The 13784-nt window shown below is 41.4% G+C and overlaps 1 non-coding gene across 1 annotated transcript; it reads left to right on the top strand.

Annotated features, from left to right (window-relative positions):
* Positions 1-13338: 13338 nt before the first annotated feature.
* Positions 13339-13476, top strand: LOC114815771. The gene has a single exon (XR_003763574.1). It is a non-coding gene; the product is annotated as a small nucleolar RNA SNORA7 (small nucleolar RNA).
* The last annotated feature ends 308 nt before the right edge of the window (positions 13477-13784 follow it).

Below are 13784 nucleotides of genomic sequence, written 5' to 3'. Positions count from 1 at the left end.
GTGGGAGATTAGTTAAATGCACAGAATTGTTAAATTCCATCACTCCCATCACCCTGTGCCTTTTAGGCAGAACAAACTCTCTGAGAAATGCTGCTCCTGTTGTGGAGCCAAGAGGTTAATAAAATGACAAAATTTTATAACTATCAAATAATTCCCATACCCTCCACCCCAACCACCCCAAAAAGCTTTTTCCCCCTCTAATGAGAAACAGAGAATGAAAGTCCTCCATTCAGTAGAATAGCCTTACCCACCCCACTGACAAGCTCATCTTGCAAAAAATGGGTTATAGACAAAATACAGGCAGCCCATTCCTGCTAGCTCATGGAATAGGTCAATCAATCCATTGTGTTGATTGAGCGCTTACCGCCTGCAGGGCTTGGGAGAGAACAATATAACAATACGAAACTTGGTAGGCCCATTCCCTACTCATAACAAGCTTACAGTCTAGAGGGGGAGACAGACATCAATATACATAAATTAATTGCGGCTATGAGAATGAGTGCTGTGGGGCTGCCGGAGGAGTGAGAAGAGGGAGCAAATCCAAGTGCAAGAACGAGGCAGAAGGGAGGGGTAAAAGATGAAAGGGAGGGCTTAGTCAGGGAAGGCCTCGTGGAGGAGATTGCCTTTAATAAGACTTTGAAGAGGGGGAGAGTATTTGTCTGTCAGGAATGAAGAGGGAGGGCGTTCCAGGCCACGGGTGCTTGACTTTGCTGGGAGCAAATGGAACAAAAAAAAAAAAAAGGACGCCTCAATCTATGGTTCGATGCTGCTATTGACAAATGCTGAGCAAGTACACAAATTTTTGGTGGCCTGAGTAATCATTCATCATATCCCCTTCTGAAATGGCCTGGCTGTGTTGCTCTGATAACACTTAAATCAACTTGCTGGGACTTCAACAGAACTTAATATTTGCTTTTGAGGTGGTGCTCGCTTGGAAAAATTCAGCCACCTTTACTTGTGAAGGGACAATGAAAGAGATGGGTAAGCTAATGTGCTTCCAAATAAAATATTTCCTGACTGCTGAATAGATGCTTTTTGAATTAATAGGACTCTGGGTGGTTGCTCAGTCATTTGGTACTATGTGAAGCCAAGAACATAATTGCACACAAATAAACTCAAGCGGGGAAAATATTTTGTGAAACGATGTCAGGGAACAGTACTGTCATTCAAGGGTGCCTTTTGGTTCCTTAATTACTGCTTGTTATAGCAACCACTAGTTTAGATGCTGATGAGGGACAGGGATATATTTGGTTTAATGACAGTGGGTTAACCCTATGGTGTTGTCTCTTGGAAGCTTTGTATTTAGCTTTTTAAATGTTTTTGGGTTGCTACCCTAATCTCTGACAGATCCCAAATGAGGCCATTATCTATACTACTGGGTCATGCTAAATGATCTGTCTGACCCAATACTCTGTCTCCTGACAAGATTCTTGAAAGAATCGTGTAATCATTATCCTCTTTGGAGTCTGGGCTGTACTATCTAATATTTCCTACATTTTCCTTTCCATAATCCTAAATCTCTCTCCAGCACCCTACTTGACCTCTTTTCCATGAATTTATCCAAACCCTTCTAGAACCTACTGATATTTTTGGCCCACACTAACTTCCTCTGGGAACAAATTCCTTACACTTACCCGCCAGTGCGTCAAGAGGTGTTGGCCCAGTTAAGTCAAAGTGTGATGATTGCCAATTGAAATCTCCTTCATTTAATTTTAGGGCTGTGGTATATGTTAAGGTGGTGAAAACTACTCCATTCCAGCTCTGGCAGTCAAGCAGTGGTATTTATCAAGTGCCTACTGCATTCAGAACACTCTAAGCACTTGGGAGAGAACAATACAACAGAGTTAGCAGATACCTTCCCTGCCCAGAACAGCTTATGATCTAGAAGGGGAGAAAGACACTAATATAAAGAATTTATACTATATAAAGATATATTCGGTCATGAACAAAATGACAAAACCAAGTTAGATTTGGGAACGGTCCTGCATTGGGGATTATGGGGTGGGAAATGCACTGGGACATCTTAAAAGAAAATTTACATACAGTATTTGTTAAGCATTTACTATGTGCCAGGCAGTTTTCTAAATGTTGGGGTAGATACAAACTAATCAGGTTGGACACATTCCATGTCCCACATGGGGTTCGCATTATTAATTTCCATTTTACAGATGAGATATAACTGAGGTACAGAGAAATTAAGTGACTAGCCCAAGGTCACGCAGCAGACAAGTAGCAGAGCCAGGAATAGAACCCAGGTCCCTTCCCTCTGATCCTGGGCCCATGCTCTATCCACTAAGCCATGCAGCTTCTCAAAAAAGGAAGAGAATGAATAAATAGCTCCAGAGAGAGCCTACCCAAGCTTGCAAATTGCAGCAGGGGGAAGATGCTAAGCATAGACAAAGGGGCTATGTGTGCGAATCAGGCCTTATACCTAAAAGGGGATGTAAAATATGGACATAATTGTTACAGCTAGCTGTGAGTTCAAGGCACTCAGGTGGTGCAGAAGTAGCAGATATAACCTGGGGATTAGAATTTAATTGGGAAAAGCCTCTGGGAGGAGAGTGATTTTGTAAAGGGGCACTGAAAATGGAGAGATCTGTGGTCTGTCAGATTTGAAAGGAGAGGGCAGAAGAGACCAGGACATGGGGCAATGAATAGGTTACCTTGAAAGGAGTGACGAGTGTGAGCTGGGATATAATAAGTACGAAGGGGAAAACTGATAGAGCACCTTAAAACCAATGATCAAGAGTTTCTGCTCGATACACTGAGGAATGAACAACCCCTAGAGGTTTCTGAGGAGAGGGAAGATGTGCAAAGAATGGTTTGGGCAGGGAATGTGTCTGTTTCTTATTATATTGTTCTCTCTCAAGTACTTAGTAAAGTGCTTTGTACACAGTAAGAGCTCAATAAATGCAACTGAATATTTTAACAAAAATGACCCCGACATTAAAGTGTAGATCAGAGAGGGATAAGCCTGGAGCTAAGGCGATCTGTGAGGAGGCTGAGGCAATAGTTAAGCAGGGATATGCCAAGCACCTGGACTAGCATAGCATCTGTCTGTACAGAGCAGAAGGCGAGACTCTGGGAGATGTTCTGGAGGAAAAGCCAAAAAGATCTGGAGAGATGCTGACTATGGGGGTTAAAAGAGAAAGAGTGATCAAGCAAAATGCCTAGGTTGTGGACTTCAGGGATGGGGAGGATGGTAGCCTTGTCAACAACTTTCCTCTCCTCCCGCTCTCTTCTGCGGTCTGACTCGCCCCCTTTGCTCTTCCCCCCTCCCAGCCCCACACCAACTAGGTACATACCGGTAATTTATTTGTATTGATGTCTCTGTCTCCCCCCGGGGTACACTGTAAGCTCATTGTGGGCAAGGAATGTGTCTATGATGTTGTATTGCACTCTCCCAAGTGCTTAGTACAGTGCTCTGCACACATGAATGCATGAATGAATGAGCTGTCATGGGAGTGAAGTGAAGGTGATGGTTTACGAGGGAAGACAAGGATTTCAGCTATATTGAGCATAAGGTGCCGGTGGGTACAACCAAGAAGAGATGCCTTAGAGGCAGGAAAAGATGTGAGACTGGAGAGAAGGAGAGAAGGAGAGAGGTCGGGCTAGCAAGTTAGATTTTGGAGGGGCTAAATTAAGCCGTGGGAGGGAATGAGCTCCTCAAATAAATAGAGGAGATTAAGTACAGATAGGGCCACAGTTAGGGCATAGGAGGCAGAGGAAGAGCATATACAATCCTTCAGAGAGCAGTTGACTTTCCACTTGTTTTCATGTTCCTGCAATGATTCCTCTGGCCTGATCACGGTGTACCGGAGGAAACTAATTAATTGACTTTGACTCTCCTGCTCCTATCCCTAGTGGGATAATGCCAGTAATAATTCACTTATCAATTATGTAGAGTAATTAGAGAGAAATAGAATGTCCCCAAAGAGCAGACACTTTCATTTTATTTCCATACCCCATGAAAGGCAAAACAATTTGTTGTTTAGAATTAATAAAAAGAAAAAAAGCAAACACTTCCTTTCTGTTTGTTCTGTGAAGGAAGCAGATTACCTCATCATTACTGTCAGAGATAATTAGCTTCCCCATTCTGGCGGCCTCAGCCCTGTGCTCGGGTCATCTGTCAGCACCTTCACACCCCGGCCCTGATTGTGACTATCAGTGCCAGACAAAGTGCTGGCCAGTTGTGATCCCCATGTTTGTAAACAGTAGTCAGCTCATGTCACTTAACTAGGCAGTTTTGTTCTAAGGCTTATCACTGCCCTGAAAGAAGCGTGATGAGAACCACCTCCAGGGCAACCCCTAGTCACTGGATCTCTAACTCAAAGCCTATAGTGTCATCCTCAATAAATCAGTTTTCCCGAGGGGCACGGAATACTTTTTTTTGGTCTGTGCCCCAAAGGAGACTGAGGTTTAGGTCTGTGACTTGCAGGGGCTGGAGTTTGTTATCGCACATTCCATCAATAGCACTCAGGAATGAGCTAACCACAGCATAAACTTTGATAAGGCCTTCCCAGGCTAGAGTAATTGACTGTGCATCTTAAATGTTGGGAGGGAGATAAACAATTTCTCACTGGGCCTCTAAATTGGAAGCAGTTTTCATAAAACAAAAGTTGGCTTAAAAAAAAAACAACCAAGTCAATTCCTGCACCAGGCATCACAATTCATGGGGCTTTCTGGGGTTCCCGGTTGGAGAAAATTGATTTGTGAACACTGCATTATCAATTTAGGTACGAGGCTGTTTGATGTAATGTTTTTGCAAAACAAATCCAGTATACTAATTTTAAATTGGCATATATGAACCTGGCAGTCAAAATCGGTTTTTAGCAGATCCAAAATTCTCCCAGTAGATTTCCAAACAAATTGACAAATTGGCTTGAGCTGGACTATGACTCACAACAATTAATGGAGGTTTGGCTATATTTAAACAACATGTTCACAGATTCAGGTTGGCAATAGTCCCTGCCTTCACAGAGGTTGGGAGCCCCTCAAGGACACTGGGCAAATTTCCTTCAAATAAGCTAATGCACCATGATATCACTAAAGAAAATAGTGTGACCTAGTGGAAAGGGCACGGGCCTCTGAATCAGAAGTTCTGACTTCTAATCCCAGTTCTGCCGATTGCTTGCTGTGTGATCTTGGGAAAAATCATGACTTCTCTGGGTCTCAGTTTCCTCATATCTATAATGGGAATTCAATACCTGTTCTCCCTTCTACCTGGGCTGGGAGTCTAATCAGTGATTGGGGTCCAACCTGATAAACCTGTAACTAACCCAGCATTTAGAACAGTGCTCTTTTTTTTTCCTTTATCAGTATTTATTAAGTGCTTACTAGGTGTCAGGCACTGTGCTAAGTGCTGGGGTAGATACAAACTAATCAGGTTGGACACAGTCCACATTCCACATGGGCCTTCCAGTCTTAGTCCCCATCTTACAGATGAGGAAATTAAGGCAGGGAGAAGTGATTTGACCAAGGTCACACAGTTGACAAATGGTAGAGCCGGCATTAGAACCCAGGTCTTTCTGACGCCCAGGCCTGTGCTTTATCTACTAGGCCAAACTGCTTCTCTCTGATGCACAGTAAGCACTTAAATACCATTAAGTAGATCACAATACTCTTCTCCCCCCTTCTAGACTGAGCCCATTGTTGGGTAGGAATTGTCTCTATTTGTTGCCAAACTGTACTTTCTAAGTGCTCAATTCAGTGCTCTGCACACAGTAAGTTCTCAGTAAGTATGATTGCATGAAAAAATGAATGAACAATCGCTTAAAGCACTACGGGTAATGATTTTTCACAGGGAAGGAAGATCAGCATTTTCCAATCCATTTGGACTCCATCTCTAGTTTTTCCAACACCGCTCCAAAGCTTTGGATCCAACAGTGTATCTCTGTATAAGTAGTATTTTTGCTAGGAAGGCTAGTTACTTCCTTTCTAGCCAATAATCATGCTCCTTTCTGCTCACTGATCACTTTTATTGTTTTTTCACAATGTCCCAGAGTCCTCAGTTCATCTAATTAACAACTGAGCAAACAAAGAAAGGTAAATTTGAAGGTGACTGAGAACAGGAGCTAGCAACAATCACATTCATTTCTAAAGAAAAAAAACTGAGGGAAAGTCATTGGAACGTTGGGCTGTTGGCCACATTGGAGAAAGTGTCAAGAAAGCTTTCTGACAGGCTTAAGCCATAAACTCCTTAGATACACTGACATCTATGGGGTTGGTTACTGTGAAGATAAGTTGCTTTACCTTCAAAACTATGGGAGGGAGATTATCAAATGTATCAACTGTATTGAGAGGATCAATTTTCATTTCAGTTTCTCCTCCTGGCTATGAAAGCTAAACATGTTCAAGAAGTACATCTCCTTCCCTTTAGAAGCAGCGTGGCTCACTGGAAAGAGCACGGGCTTTGGAGTCAGAGGTCATGGGTTCGAACCCCGGCTCTACCACTTGTCAGCTGTGTGACTTTGGGCAAGTCACTTAACTTCTCGGTGCCTCAGTTACCTCATCTGTAAAATGGGGATTAAGACTGTGAGCCCCACGTGGGACAACCTGATTCCCCTGTGTCTACCCCAGCGCTTAGAACAGTGCTCGGCACATAGTAAGCGCTTAACAAATACCAACATTATTATTATTATTATTATTGTTGGAACTGTTATTTTCCTAGAAAGGTTTAGGGAGAGGACACTGGGGTAAATGTAAGTCATTTAAGTAAAAGATTGAGGCACCACCAATTGTGGAATACTTTATGGGCCAGTATTAATAAAAAAAAATAAAGTAAAAGGAAAGACTTAAAAGTTACATTTCATTGCCAACTTAGGGGGAATCGAATATTTTGAAAAATAAATGCCAATAAATGATATGCATCAGGTGGATACAACTGATCATAGAGAACAGCTGTTTATTTAGCAGAACTTGCACCAGTCAAAATAAAATGAATCTCCACCCTAACCTCTCCCTAAATCCAGAGTGTTTGAATGAAGCGTTTTTGTTTTTAACCAGTGCACAGCTCATAAAGATCATGAATCACATGTTTTGCCTCTTTAGATGACAATTCAAAGCAAGTAACAAGTGTTTAGTATAAACCTGCCTGCCCTCACACTTAGAGACTAGCAGGTAGGGTATCTGAGAATGGAGGGTTTATTCATACATTCAATCACGTTTATTGAGCGCTTACTGTGTGCAGAGCACTGTACTAAGCACTTGGGAGTGTACAATATAACAGTAAGTAGATACATTCCATCCTAGTTGCTTCGATTCTCACATCACTGTAGGATAGTGTGGCCACTCATGACTCTAGTGGATACTGGGCTCTCAGGGACATGTGACACAGTGTGAGTCATGCCAGGCATTCTCGGTGGCATTTTTGGAAGTCCTCCTGAACCTAAAGCTTTCCTCAGGGGAATCCCTGAAACCCACACTTACTTCAAAGACTTTGCATTCCCTTCCCCAGTTCCTCTGAACACAGGCCCCACTTCTAAATCGCAGAATTTGGTGAGAGGCAGCAAAGCGGAAGAAGGTTGGGTGTTTGGATTAAAAAAAAAAAACTGGCCCAATAAAAAGAAAAACAGATAAATGGCCACCCTAACTGTGTAATCTACACTAGCTTCATCCATCTCCAAGTCTGTCTCTCCCCTTCTAGACTGTGAGCCCACTGCAGGTAGGGATTGTCTCTCTCCGTTGCTGAATTGTACTTTCCAAGCGCTTAGTACAGTGCTCTGCACACAGTAAGTGCTCAATAAATACAACTGAATGAATAAATCAGTTCCTGGGTGTGTACAAGGATCAACACAAAGCAAAAATCTGAAGGGTTCTCCCCAAATATTGATGGTTCCTAAAATCAAACATAAAAGGAATAGAGGAAACAGACAAGTATAGTTTAAGATCTCCAACTCAATATGCAGGGAAGGAATATTTTTGCTAGATTGTTCCTGTTGACCTATGTGTTATTTCACACAATAACTGAAAATCTTCTGAAATCTTCCAAAAAAAAATAGGTTTGATGAGCTTTTAAAGCATCATATACCTTCTCTCTTGGTAGGCTGACTTATCTGGTGTTGTGGAGTGATGCAATAATGATGGCAGGGGAAGGATGCATTAATTGCCATTTGGGTGCTATCCTCCACTCAGCAAGAATAGTTGGCAGTTTCCCTCCTCCGACAGTGTATCCAATAAGACATCACTGACTTCGTTCTGGAATATCAAAGCAATAAGTACTTCTGCTTTGCCCTCTGTGCCTCGAGAGGCCACCACCTGAGCGATCTCCTGGGCCCGTAAATGTGACTCGGTGGTCACTGACACGCTGGTTATATCTCCATCCTGTTTTTGACCTACCATTGGAGGGAGAATAATAATAATTGTGGTGTTTGTTAAGCACTATGTGCCAACCACTGTTCTAAACACTGGGGTGAATACAGGTTAATCAGGTTGTCCCACGTGGAGCTCACACTTTTAATACTCATTTTACCGATGAGGTAACTGAGGCACAGAGAAGTTAAGTGACTTGCCTGAGGTCACACAGCAGACAAGTGGCAGAGCCGGGATTAGAACCCACATCCTCTGACTCCCAAGCCTGTGCTCTTTCCACTAAAACACTGCTCACTGAATCTCTTACTCTTTGTGACCCTATTTGTCCCCTGTTCAGCCTGCCCTGGCTGTGAAAATGCTCCTACTGTGAGCTCTGATGAACCCAAGATGGCATGATAACATTTTCAACTCATTTTCCAGACCCATCCTTTACACTGCCTCCATGACATTCACCTCCTCCCCACTGCTTGCATATACCCCACACTGTCCTTTTAATTGTCCCTTTCGGCCCCTTGCGTCTCCCCAGTCTGAACACACCACGGACCCCTGTGCTTTTTTATGCTCTGCTCTCCTAAGCTTTAGCCACTTGCCATCTGCCAATTTTTACTATTACTATTATTAATAATAATCGTATTTACTGCGTGCTTACTGTGTACAAAGCTAAGCACTTGGGAGAGTACAAATATAACATCAAAGAGATTCCCTGCCCACAGTGAGCTCAAAGTCCAGAGATGAGCTTATGGAAGGCTGAGGCACAATAACCAACTTTAAGATGGGGTTTTATAGCACCTAGCCTGGTTGAGGTAGCACGCATTCAGTAGTAATGGCAGGCCGCTGGGCTCTTTTAAGGACAGAAAAAAAATTCTGCAGTTTTGTTCTGCTGGCCACTCTTCCATGGACATAAACAAATATTAAAAGTAGCTGAAGTAAAATATTTTAACAACTTTTGCTTATGCAAGAACTCCAAGGACCCATGATAGATATGATTAAGATTTGACCCATTCGTTCGGCTGTTTCATTAAGCCGTCTCCTTTTATCAGGTGGACCCCAAAAATGTGTTTATAAGGATGAAAAAAATAACTTTTTACATCTTCTACCTTAGATCTGAAATGCAACCAGAAGAATTAAATTACTGCAAATACTACGATGCTTCAGCCTTCCCTAAGCTCAGTAGTAGATTTCACAAAACATGATGCAGTAATTGCTTTTGCTTCACTTGTTTAAACAGCTATTACCTGACTTGACAGTTGGGGCACTAATATATTTATGCCCTATGTAATCGGTCTGCTTTGCTTGTAATTAGGTGCAAAGTTAATTAAGTGCAATACATCTAATAACTGCCTGCCAGGAGTTATAAAGTTTGATTTAGAACATGAACTGTCAAGGTGTCAGAATGGTGTGCTAAAAAGGAAGTTACTGAAAGAAAAAACAATGCAGTTAACCACTCACAGAAGGGACTTGTGCTCTCCATAGGAATACATTTCCACAAGCACTGGCTTCTTTCCCTAATGGATGCAATAGACTCCCTGTAGGATCAGACAAGATGAGACATATGCTCTTTTGACAGACACCAAACCAAAAGTTTATCTTCCCATATCTTGGGCTCTTGATGAGGATGTTTAAAAAGGCAAGGACTGGAGAATTAGTGATTTTCTGTGTGTATGTTTAACTCCTAAGAGATAATATTATTCCCTAACAATTTAGTTTTGGGGTACTTACAGCAAAAGGACCATGAAACAGTTTCGGCCTCTACACTCACAGTGTTCTGTGAATGAGACATGCAGGGAGAAAACTAGTTATGAAGAGGCTGCTATTTTAAGCAATAGCAAAGAAATTCCTTGAGAGGGCCGATCATGGGGCTGACCAGATCAGAGTGAAACAATATCTCGGTCTGAGGACATCACTTCCTTCCAAGTAACATCACAACCCTTCTAAATGTAAAAAACTTCGCTTCCACGGCCTTTCCCAAAGACTCCTTTTTACAACCAATCCCATCCCCAAGGTTGCCTCCACCACAGCAGGATTTTCCTGCTAGAGTTTGATGGACATAGGTGGGGAAGGTATCCCCTAGCCCTGGTCCTTCCTGACCTGCTCTGAGAAAAAAGAGCAAGATAATTTTCCCTCTTGAGCCTTGAGCTCATTATTAACCAAGTAGTCTGTGTTGTCATTAGTAGGATCAAGCTGTTCCCTGCCCCCTGCCAATAACTAATGTTATTTGGCACCCTGAACTTGCAGAGAATTAGATTTTGCATTTTATTGCTTCCTGGCCTCTTTTTGGATAAACCACAGTTTAAAAAAAAAGACAGATTAACCAGCTAAACCCATAAATCATCAGCCTTTAACTTTCCCCAAATGACCACCCATCACTCATGAACATCATCATTTAATGTATTGAAAAGTAAGGACTTCCTATAAAGTGCATAAAATAACATTTTCCCCTTTCTTAAATAACTTGTCTGTTAATCAAACATGCAAGACAAGATTCCACTTGTAGATTTTTGGTTCATTTGATTTATTCAGGTTCTTAGTAATTAGAAATGGGAGAATTCTTCTCTGTCTCCTTGATCATCACTAATCTTAGTATTTATGAACTCCTGTTGCAGAGCAAAGTTTCTGGGACTTTAGGAGTATGCAACAGAAGTAGAATACACATTCTCTGCCTTCATAGATTTTACAGTTTCATCCTCTTGTCCAATTAAGTAGTAAAAGTGTTTATCTGAGATTGGCCTTTTCCACCCAAATTAAAAAAACCACTCCTATTGTCACTGTGAATTTCAGAGAATTCCCTAAAATGAACAATGAGAAATCAAAGAAAAGTTTCAGTCTCAATAAAGAACCAAATCTACATGGCAGAGGTAATAACTTTGCTCTCTGTTTTAGGGCTCTAGAATAGCTGGGGACCAGTAGCATCTCAAAGCCAAGATGCTAATAAAACTGAGCTTTGGGAGGCAGAGAAAAAGGAGTCTCCTCTCTACATGCCAAGGCAAACCTTGGGTGAATCACACATCAATCATATTTGAGTGCTTACTGTGTGCAGAGCACTGAACTAAGCACTTGTGAGAGAACACTGTAACAGAGTTGGTAGACACGTTCCTCCAACAGTTAGTAGACTTCTTGTGCCCTGCCCACAACAAAAGACAAACTAAGAAAAGGCAAGTGGGCTATGGACAAGAGATAATAATAATAATGTTGGTATTTGTTAAGCGCTTACTATGTGCAGAGCACTGTTCTAAGCGCTGGGATAGATTGTCTCACGTGAGGCTCACAATTAATCCCCATTTTACAGACGAGGTAACTGAGGCACAGAGAAGTTAAGTGATTTGCCCACAGTAACACAGCTGACAAGTGGCAGAGCTGGGAGTCGAACCCATGACCTCTGACTCTGAAGTCCAGGCTCTTTCCACTGCGCCACGCTGCTTCATGATGCAACTGTTCAAAACACAGCTTTTAACAAAACAAAAAAAAGCACTTTCCAAAGCAATAATGAATGCAAACCTTTGAGGGAATCACATGATTTAAAATTACAACTGGCATTGGTATGAAATGTATGTCCCTCACATTATGCTCCCAGACCACAAAGGTAAATGGAAATAAATATGAAATGTTAATGATTGCTAAATTGCTCTTCATGGTGTTGATTAAGGTTTGTATTGAGCAATTATGTCAATGAATAATTGTTGCACATAACCATTGTGATATTATTCTTATACATTTGTTCTTTATTCTTTTAGACTTTTTAAGAAATCATTGACACATCTTGAACTTAAATTGGACTTCATTTACATTAATGAAGACTTGGATTATTTAACATAAATTGTGCCCATGTAAATGCTCAGCTTAGGAATTTCCCTTCTCAAGTTTTATAATTTTTAATATTTAATCAATCTTAATGTCTTTGATTTACTCTGACAATATTTGTAAAAATGAAAAGGAGAAATAAAGTCCCGTCCTTAGAGTTCTTTTCTGTTCCTTTTCCTGACCCCTTTTCAATGCAATTTATGCTTCATGTTAATGTAATTCCACCCGTTGAAGAACAATTTCCTTTTTCTTTCTTGAGCAAAATCAATTCCCCTCAGTAATATTAGATCAATGAACCAATAAGCCACTCTAGGAAACATATTCATTTGTCCATAAAGTTTAAAAGTTAGCCAAAAAAGCAGGCTGAGGCTCATTCGTTCAAGGGCTTAAGAGAAATCGGGCAAGGCTGAAAAGAAGCCAGGTAGAGAGCATGAAAGAAATAAACTGCACCACGACCTCTTATTTCCATTTCCTGAATGTGCTTAAAGGCAAAACTTGAAACTACTTTTGTAAGTTTGGAGTGGCCCTGGGAGCACTAGAAGCAGAAATGGCTATGTGGAGAGATGAAGGGAGTAGGGAGTAAGGAGGTTATGATTTTTGAAATCATTTTTATGACTTTTTATGCTTCCTGGAAAATGTAATCATTTTTGAAATATTAAAAAATACATACATTCAAAAGAAACAGAAGACTGAATAATCCTTCACATCCTTTAATCAGATCCCCATTTAGTCATTGAAGGGATGGAATGGATATTAAAAATGCTCCTTGGAAATATTAGCATTCCTTACTGCAATTTAAAATATTTTCAATGCATGTTTTATTTGAGCTATTGTACATGAAAAAAATTAGAGAGAATAAGTAGCTCTATTCACAGAAATTGATCTTTTATTGCACGCACATTAATGATAATAGAAACGAGGGTTAGAGAAGCTGGTAATGCAATGTTATTTGCAAGAATCACTTTCCCTTCCTAATAGGGCAGGTAACTTGTAACCCAGGTATAATAACTGGTATTTGTTAAGTGCTTACTATGTGCCAAGCACTGTACTAAGCTTGGGGTAGATAAAGATAATCAGGTCCTACAGTTTAAGCAAGAAGGAGAACAGATATTGAATTTCCATTTTGCAGGTGAGGGAACTGAGACACAGAGAAGTTAAGTGACTTGTTCAATGGTCACATCAGGTAAGCGGTGGAGCCGTGATTAAAACTCAGGTCCTCGGATTCCGCTCGAACTCTCAGGATTTCATCTGGAGAGTTTCCAGTACTCTACCAGTCTCAACTACGGAAGGGAGAGTCAAGCAGAGACCTACCCATTTCATTCCTAGTTTGGGCAGTGACTAGTGAGTGGAAGGCAATATGTTACAAGTCAAAACTCACTTGTGCTGGGCAGCAGTCACAGGGGAGAGACTGGAGGGTGGAGACACAAGTTAACCATGCAGAAGGCAATATAATAATGTTGGTATTTGTTAAGCGCTTACTATGTGCAGAGCACTGTTCTAAGCGCTGGGGTATACAGGGTAATCAGGTTGTCCCACATGAGGTTCACAGTCTTAATCCCCATTTTACAGATGAGGTAACAGGCACAGAGAAGTTAAGTGACTTGCCCATAGTCACACAGCTGACAAGTGGCAGATCTACGATTCGAACCCATGACCTCTGACTCCCAAGCCCATGC

The sequence above is a fragment of the Ornithorhynchus anatinus genome, chromosome 12, assembly GCF_004115215.2.
Source record: "Ornithorhynchus anatinus isolate Pmale09 chromosome 12, mOrnAna1.pri.v4, whole genome shotgun sequence".
Taxonomy (NCBI): domain Eukaryota; kingdom Metazoa; phylum Chordata; class Mammalia; order Monotremata; family Ornithorhynchidae; genus Ornithorhynchus; species Ornithorhynchus anatinus.
This window is presented reverse-complemented; position numbering and strand designations above follow the sequence as displayed.